At 34.9% G+C, this 9,558-nt stretch overlaps 1 long non-coding RNA gene across 1 annotated transcript in view; it reads right to left on the minus strand.

Moving 5' to 3' along the window:
• The window catches only part of LOC145715952 (uncharacterized), a 519,543-nt gene extending 512,536 nt beyond the window's left edge, over positions 1 to 7,007 (minus strand). Inside the window, exon 1 of the long non-coding RNA XR_014138268.1 lies at positions 6,735 to 7,007. This is a non-coding gene — a long non-coding RNA (uncharacterized LOC145715952). The remainder of the gene's footprint in view (positions 1 to 6,734) is intronic.
• Between the last annotated feature and the right edge of the window lie 2,551 nt (positions 7,008 to 9,558).

Below are 9,558 nucleotides of genomic sequence, written 5' to 3' on the forward strand. Positions count from 1 at the left end.
CAGCTCTGACTCGCGACTTAGAAGAGAGTGTTTGCTGGGGAATTTTGGGAAAGATTTTTCTTTCTGATAAAAATAGACACATGTAGGAAGAGATACTCTCCCCATTTCTTTTCTGCCCTTGGACGTTGTCAAATGAAGAGATGATGTTTGGCACCAGGGCAGCCATCCTACGATCATAAAGAGAAAGGCAAAACATCTCTGAGAATATAACCCAGAGTCTTGACATTGGAGACCTCATGATTTAACTAACCTTGGAAACGTGTAACCCTAATCTTCTTGTTATTTGAAATAGTTAACCCATCTCATCTAAGGTTTTTTGTTATTTGCAGGCAAAACTATATTATCTGACATAAAAGTGATCTAATACTGTTAATGTGTGCTCACTATGGAATCAAACAGTTCTGAATTTGAATCAAGGCTTTCTCAATTAATACTTGTATGACCTTTACAGATCATTCTTAACTCTTCTGAGCCTCAGTTTTCTCATCTCTAAAATAGGGATAATAAAGGAGTCCAACTCACTGGATTGTTGAGAGGATTAAATGGCAGACTGCACTTAGAGCAGTCAAAAAAAAAAATGCTGGCAGTCAAAAAAAAAAATGCTGGCTACACAGTGAACATAAAGCAGAAGTTAACTATTTTTAATTAGAGTTTAATTTGGTTACTATTAAGAGGCTTGAGACTGTAACACATGCAGCTCTGGAGCAGCTCTATCAAAGCAAGTTAGAGAAAAGTAAGCACTCTCTTCCATCTTGCTTGCCCCTGATCAGCACTATTCCACTCACAAAATGGCCCTTTAGTTCCCTCCTTAATTGCTGCAGAAGATTCAAGAACAAAGGAGGACTCAGAGACAGCTGTGCATTGGAGGAATTAGGGGCTAGCTTTGTAGGAAATTGTGCATATTGAGATGTTATTAAAATGGAGATTGTGGGGGGTGCCTGGGTGGCTCAGTCGGTTGATTAAGTGTCTGTCTTTGGCTCAGGTCATGATCCCAGGGTCCTGGGATCGAGTCCCATGTCCGGTTCCCCGCTCAGCAGGGAGCCTGCTTCTCCCTCTCCCTCTGCCTACCACTCCCCCTGCTTGTGCTCTCTCTCTCTGTCAAATAAATAAATAGAATCTTTAAAAAAAAATGGAGATTGTGCTGGTTCTAGAGTTGAGCAAGATATGAGGGCATCTGGAAGTAAGGAGGAGGTTAAGTCTTTGAGAGAGGACAGAAAAAACTGAGTTCTAAGAGCATTTCAGGAACTGACTGAAAACTAGAGATCAAAGTACTATTTGGCAGTTGGGGAAAGACAGAAGAGGGCATTGGCACGTTATTTAACTGCCCACATTGCTGAGTTTTGGTAGGTGCTTCTCTCTTCCTTGCTTTCATTTTTGCAAATAACAGGGAATGAAATGGTACAAGGAAGGGGATTTACAAAAAGGTCTTTCTTTCATCTCTATGCCCCTGAAATGTTTTTTTGCTTTTCCATCAACTCTTGAAATAGTGTTAACTCCAAGGAGCCTCTTGGTTTGAAAAGCTTACACTGCCAAACCTATTGCAAGGAAGCCAAGAGAGTGAGAAAGTACAAGCTGGAGGTCTTCTGCTTCAAAGTGGGATAGACTAACCCAATAAAAATGAGATTGTGGCTAAGAAAAGCATTGACTTTACTATAGTCTCTCTCTGGAGTCAACTATTTGGTTCAAATTCTGGCTCTACCCCACTCTTCCCCTCAACCCCCCAGCTAAGGCACAAGAGGCAGCCCACCATCCTCCCTGTGGCACAGGTCCACATTTCTAAAATACAGATGTGCTTACTGTGAGGAATGAAAGCGTGAATGTGTGTAAAGTCCTTACCTGACACATAAAGGTTTCCTGATATTATTTTATTCCTTAATGAATGAGGCCAACATAGGCCACCTATCCAGCTAGTCTTGCTAGAAAGCTTAGAGTTATCATTTAAATTCTTACTCTTCCATACATACTGTATTTTGTCAAATAGAATAAAGGCTGCAAGAAGATTGATTTTAACATTTTAGACCCCGTGTTCCATATAGAATGGATGCTTAATAAAAATATGTAGGAAAAAAAAAAGTGTGGAATGAATTTTAGTAGGCCTCTCTAAATGTCCTTCTCTTTCTTCTTTTCTTCACACTCTCATTGCCATGGCTTTCATTCAGAACCTGTCCTTCCTTATCAGCACTCTCAAAATAGCCATGGCCTCCCAAAGCATTTCTGAGACCCACTGTTAGAATCACCTGAGGGGATTTTAACTACAGATTCCTAGCCCCTATGAGATGGACAGAATCAGCAGCTCTGAAGTGATAGCACTGCGGGAAGTGGAATATTTTCAAAAGTTTCTCAGGTGATTCTTAAATAATGCTAGTTTTTGAAACTACTTGCTCCATATTAAAAAGTCAAATTACTTCATCCTTTCATGAAAGGCCATTTAACCTTTCATTCATTTGTCTGTCCTTTCCCAAGCACTGCTTACCACTCCCCATACACATCCTGTAGTCCAACTGTACAACACCTATCCTATTTCCTACTGCTCATTCTGGATATGCTTGCTGTACTTCTGAGCTCTGCAAGAGGAGGTCCATTTTTTGTTTGTTTTTATTAAAGTCAGATGCTAAAAACTATTTTATTTCCCAGATTCATACCCCCCCCCCTTAGAATCTCCAACAAAGTCCCAGTTTATTTGGTTCACTGGTAGAACAAAGATGAAGGAAATGAACCATTTACAAAAAAAATCTGATATGTAATTTACGTACTTACAAAATTCACTCTACTGAAAGATAAAATTCACTGATTTTTAAGATATTAACAATTTTTTGCAACCATTATCATTATCTAATTTTTATCACCCCCAAAAGAAACTTCTTGTACATTACAAATCACTCCCCATTCTTCATCACCCACCTTCAAAGCCTCTGGCAACCACTAATCTACTTTTCGTTGTTATGGATTTGCTCTTCTGGACATCTCATATGAATGGAATCATATATTACGTGGCCTTTTTGTGTCTGGCTTCTCTCACTTGGCATCATGTTTTCATGGGTCATCCATGCTGTAGCATTATCAACATTTTGTTCCCTTCAATGAACAAGTAATATCAATTATATGAGTATACCACATTTTGTGTATTCATTCATCTATTGATGGACGTTTGGGTTGTTTTCACCTTTTGGCCATATGAATAATGTTATAAACTTCATGTACAAGTTTTTGTGTGAATATGTTTTTGATTCTCTTGGGCATATACTTATAGTAGAATTGCTGGGCCATCATCTATGCTTAACTTTCTAAGGAATTGTCAAACTGTTTGCCAAGCCAGCTGTACTATTTTACATTCCCACCAATGTATGCAGGTTCCAGTTTCTTCACATCCTATGGAAACTTGTTATTTTCTAGCTTTTTAAAAATTTTATTATAACCATCTTAGCAGATGTGAAATGATACTTCATTATGGTTTTTATTTGTATTTCTCTAATGATTAATGATACTGAACATCTTTTCATGTGCTTATTGGCCACTTGTAAATCTTTGGAAAATGTGTATTCAAATCCTTTGCTAATTTTTATTTTTAAATTTTTTCCCTTTCCTTTACTGTCTTTTTATTATTGAATTTTAAGAGTTATTTATATATTCTGAAAACACATCCCTAATCAGATATATGATTTGAAAATATTCTCTTGAATTCTGTGAATTACCTTTTTACTTTTTCAATACTGTCCTCTGAAGTTCGAAAGATTTTAATTTTGATGAAGCCCAATTTATTTTTTTCTGTTGCTTGTGCTTTTGGTGCCATACTAAGAAACTATTGCCTGATTCAAGGCCATGAAGATTTTGCATGCTTTCTTTAGTTTTAGCTCCTGATATTTATTCTTTGATCCATTTTGAGTTAATTTTTTGTACATGGGTGAAGTAAGAGTTATTCATTCTTTTGCATGTGGCAGTGTATCAGTGCTATTTATTGAAAAGACTTTTTTCCCCATTGAATTGTGTAGGCATCCTTGTTGAAAATCAATTGGTCATAAATGTCAGGAGTTATCTGGACACTCAGTTCTATTTCACTGATCTATGTCTAGCTTTATACCAGTACTACCCTGTCTTCATTATGACAGTTTTGTAGTAAGTTTTGAGACCTTGAAGTATGAGTCCTCCAACTTTCTTCTTTTTCAAAATTTTTTCGGCTATTAAGAGTCATTTGCATTTCCATACAGATTTTTAGTATAACCTTTTCAGTTTCTGAAAAAGCAACTGGGAGTTTGATAAGGATTGCACTAAATCTATAGACAAATTTGAGGAGTATTGCCATTTTAATAATACTGTCTTTTCATGAACATGCGATGTCTTTCCATTTATGTAGGTCTTCTTTAATCCATTTCAATAACATTTTTTAGTTTCTAGTGTATAAGTTTTGTACATTTTCTGTTAAATATATTTGAAAATATTTTATTTTGATACTACTGTAAATATAATTTCTGAATTTCCCTTGTGAATTGTTTATTGCTAGTGTATAGAAATACAATTGATTTTTGGGTTTGACTTACACTGCAACATTACTGAACTCATTTATTAGTGGATTCCTTAGGATTTTCTGTATATAAGATCATGCCATCTGTGAAACACGAGCTCTTAAATTACAGGGGATTTTGGTAAACATGGGCTTTTGTATCATTTATTTCTTTATCTTGATCAAACTGGTTAACTTTCATGAGAATAATTTTCTCATCTGTAAAATTACAATAGTAATTCCAAAATCATAGTTGCTGTGAAGAATACATGTGTTGACACTGTTCCAATAACCTTAGTTCAATGATTTAATACATGAATCATGAGAACTGGCCCTTTGTAGCTAAAAGTGGATGAATCTCTTGGCAAATTGTTTTCTCAATCCCATTCAGTTTTTGGGTACTTTTGTTAGACATGGAGACAAGAAAGAGTATATTGAGAGATTTCAATTTTTCTAGGATGACTGCAGTAACAGGAGATGAAGCTTTAAACAGACTGAAATTCTGTTGAAATACTTTGCTAGATATGATGAATTTGATTCTATGGGAACAGAAAAACTACTAAAGGGTTTTTGTTAGGGAATAATAAAATCAATGTAGAGCATGTATTGAAAGAATGAGAAACTAGGAGCAGGGGGCAAAGGAAGGAAGCTATTATAAAACAACAGTAAAGAAATGGTGAGAACCTTAATTAAGACAACACCTGGAAAGATGAGTATGTTTATAGTATGTCTAGTACGTTTTGGTTGGAAGACAAGGATCATAACTTCTAGGATTTTTCTGGATTATAAACCATTAATGGAAAGAGGGATTACAAGAGAAGATTGTTTGGGGAAATGTCTTCTTTTTTGGAAATGTTAAGATAACTGCAGAGTACCCAGGCAGATATGCTGATGGAATGACAGAGAATCAATTTGGATTCTAGCAGAGAGTTGAGGATTCAATATGCAAAGTTTTATAATTTGCTTTCTATGCCAACTTTTGGTCTTCTATCCCTTCTTAGCATAATTCTTTGGTTTATAATTATCATAACTTCTTGTAATTATCCTCAAGCCTCAGCTCTTCTCTTCCCTTCCTCCCTCTCTTTAGCTGTCTTGCAAAACAAAACACCTATCCTAGTAAAACTTAACCTCAGTAAAACCTAAACTCTGCATTCTTCACATCTATACCTTAGACCTTCCTCTTCCCATAAATTTTCTTCTCCTGTCAGTCTGAAATGGTTGCTCTCCAAGACACCTATGGATTTGGTAATTCTACTTGCTTTCTGCTTTGTTGGATCTCCTGTTTTTTGGCTCATACATATGTTTCTTTCTTGATTTAAAGTAGCATAGAAAATAAATTTTTAAATCTTCGCTTGTGAGAAAATGACTATTTTACCACCACACTATTCTGACTTGGTTTAGAATCGTAGACTGAAAATCAGTGTCCCTCGGAATTTTGAAGGCTTGAAGGCATTTTAGAATCAGGGATTACAGCTGAAAAACCTGACATCATTCTGATACCTATTTCATGTTTATGACCTGTGGTTCTGCATTGAAGGGCTACTGAAGTTCACTTGAAGATCTTGGGATTGTCTATTTCTTGTCTTCTGAAATTTCACAATGATAAGTGTATCTTTTAAAACTTATTCTCTTGGGCATTTGATGGGTCTCTTCAAACTGGAAACCCATTTCAAACAGTTTTGGGAAATTATCGTGTATTACTGATATGACAATTTTTCTTTCCATTTTCACATTTGTCTTTTCCTAAAATTCCTATAATATGGAAGAAAGACTTGAATGATCATCTAATTCTTTTTTTTCTCATATTGCCTTTTTATTATAATGTCTGAAAGATTATTTTGATGTTATCTTCCATTTATTTAATTGATTTTTTCCATATCATTAATTTGTATTTTTGGCTATTTTTCATTTTAAATGTTCTTTCATGTTTAAAAAAATTAATAGCATCTTGTTCTTTTTTATGGATGTAATACTTTTCTAATCTTTCTACTTATGTTAATTAGAGTTTAAAAAGTGATTATTTTTCTCTCTGTTATCTGTAATTTCTAGTTTCTTTTTCTGTTCATTTTATCTCTGACATTCATATTGAGTATGACCCCAATTTTGTTTGGTTTTATGATATTTATAAAACACCAGATTTCACATTTTAAAAAATCAGTGATTTTGGAAGGCAGATATGCTCACCACTATACACTATACCACCAATGCAAAAATAGACTCAAAATGGTTGAAAGACCTAAATGTGAGACAGGAGTCCATCAAAATCCTAAAGGAGAACACAGGCAGCAACCTCTTCGACCTCAGCTGCAGCAACTTCTTCCTAGAAACATCGCCAAAGGCAAGGGAAGCAAGGGCAAAAATGAACTATTGGGACTTCATCAAGATAAGAAGCTTTTGCACAGCAAAAGAAACGGTCAACAAAACCAAAAGACAACCGACAGAATGGGAGAAGATACTTGCAAATGACATATCAGATAAAGGGCTTGTATCCAAAATCTATAAAGAACTTATCAAAGTTCTTCTTTAAAAAAAAGAAGAATATAGTAGTAAGGGAAAAATGAACGGGGGGAATCAGAGGGGGAGACGAACCATGAAAGACTATGGACTCTGAGAAACAAACTGAGGGTTCTAGAGGGGAGGGTGGTGGGGGGATGGGTTAGCCTGGTGATGGGTATTAAAGAGGGCATGTACTGAATGGAGCACTGGGTGTTATACGCAAACAATGAATCATGGAACACTACATCAAAAACTAATGATGTAATGCATAGTGATTAACATAACATAATAAAAAAAAAATCAGTGATTTTGGCTTCCTAAAAAAAAAAGAAACAGAAAAGAAAAATCTGGCCATACTAAAGCATGTTTTTCCTGGTGAAAAGAGGCTATCCATTTTAAATAGAACATACATTCTACCGGTTTCCATTTATCTGTCAGCCCTATAGGCATTTAGGTAAACCACTTTGTCCATGCTTTTCTTTCACTTACATGTCTCCGGTCCACTCAGAAATCTCCTGACTTATACTTCTGGACAAATGGCTTATATTTGAAGATATAATATTTGTTCTGTTTTTCTTTCATAAAGTCCTTTCCCATCACCAAATCCTTTTGTAATGTAGTTGTTCTTTTAACAAGACAGAGAGAACAAGTTTTATGACCACTGAAATCCAACAAAGACAGGTTATTATTTGATATACTCCAAAGACACTCATTAGCTGGGATAATTTAGAGTGTTCTATTTCATAAATCTACTCTTGTACAAATTAAAGAAAATTTAAAGCTTTAAATTTCTCATGTATCATTTTGTGAGGTTTGAGTCAAATAACACTTTCCAAAGATAGGGTCCTCTTTTTATATGTGGATATTGTGACTTAATTAAATGTTGAAAACTTGGTGCTTATTTATAATATGGTAAATAAATTTTTTCTTTAGTTTTTTTTTAAATAAAAGAATTGGTGTAATTCAGTAAATGCCCATCATTGTTAAATAAAACAATATGCCATATCTTATGGGAAGACCACTTGGCTGAAAGTCACAGGAGTCGTATTTCAGTTCATTGATTCATCATTCAACCACAAATATTATGTGTTGAGCTCATATTATAATATGAGCACCTATTATGTGTTAAGCACTCTTCAAGGTGCTGTAAGCAATCAATCAACCAAATAGGTCAAGTTTCTGTTTTCAGGGAGCTTATAACATAGTGGGGAGAAAATTGGTAGTAAACTGTACAAACAAATATGTCAACTTCATGGCTTTGGGAAAATTATTTTTTATTTCTGAGACTCAGTCTCTCTATTTGTAAAATTAAAATGTTGACCTCTAATAATTCCCATATCTATAAGTTAATGTTCTGCTTTACATTTTAATTTGTTTTTATTTATCTAGCAAAGAGTCTTAACTGAGTCTGAAGTGAGCATGGATGTTGCATGAGGGTAATGTAAAAGTGGAAAAAATAACCTCTTTTTGTGGTTTGAGAAGGTATCTTTAGGAGCAGAAGAGTCTCACACTGATTTTTAAGTTGTCTGAGACTGTGTGATGGAAACAGCTTTGTATTTCTCTAGAAATATTCTGTGTTTAGAAAATGTAAGAAAGAAACATTTATGTTCATTTTTAACATAACCATGTGCTATTCATTTAACAATTCAATACATATACTTTAGCATTTATTACGTGCTGGGCATCAGCAAGAAGGTATAATAAAAGACAAATCTTCTGTCCTCATGAAATATACATTTTTAGATAGGAAGATTTTTCCATAATCATAAACAAGTAAATAACACTTCAGGTAGTGATAAGTGCTATAAAGACAGATAATGCAGGGTAGGAGATTAGAGAGTGACAGAGGAAGAGAGGGGCCTATTTGATACAGGGTACCAGACCTCTTTGAGGAGCTAATTGCAAGAATGCCAAATAAAATATGGGATGACCAATAATATTTAAATTGTAGGTAAATGACAAATAACTTTTTAGTATAAGTGTGTCCCATGCAATATTTTAGACATAATTAGAATATAAAATTTATTATTTATCTGAAATTCAAATTTAACTGGGTATCTTACGTTTTTATTTCCTAATCTGGCAACCTTATATTTGAGCCAAGATCTGAATAGTGAGAAAACTGTGTACATACTGGATCTAGAGAGCATGATTTCAAGATTTAAAAAAATAGCAAGTATAAAATCTTGTGGTAGGGATGAATATGACTATTCAAGAAATAGCAGGATAACCAACGTGGCTGGGCTGGATTGAGAGAGGAGGAATGACTATCTGTGTTGGAGATAAAGGCAGAAATCATATCACAGAGGTTCATTAAACCATTGCAAATAATTTGTGTTTCACTCGATGGAAAGTCATTAGAAAGTTTTGGGTGTGGAACAATGTGATCTAATTTAAGTTTAAAGAAACCACTTCAGCACTGGGAAGGCTTGTGGGGAAGCAGGTGAAACAGACCATGCCAGAGATGTTGGTTTGGAACACAGTGTTAGCAGTGGGGATGGTGCGCAGAGGTCTGAATTGGGTTCTATTTTAAAGGAAGAACTGCAGGACTTGCTGGTGAATTA

Source organism: Leptonychotes weddellii, chromosome 10 (assembly GCF_054177405.1).
Source record: "Leptonychotes weddellii isolate Sample4059 chromosome 10, ASM5417740v2, whole genome shotgun sequence".
NCBI lineage: Eukaryota > Metazoa > Chordata > Mammalia > Carnivora > Phocidae > Leptonychotes > Leptonychotes weddellii.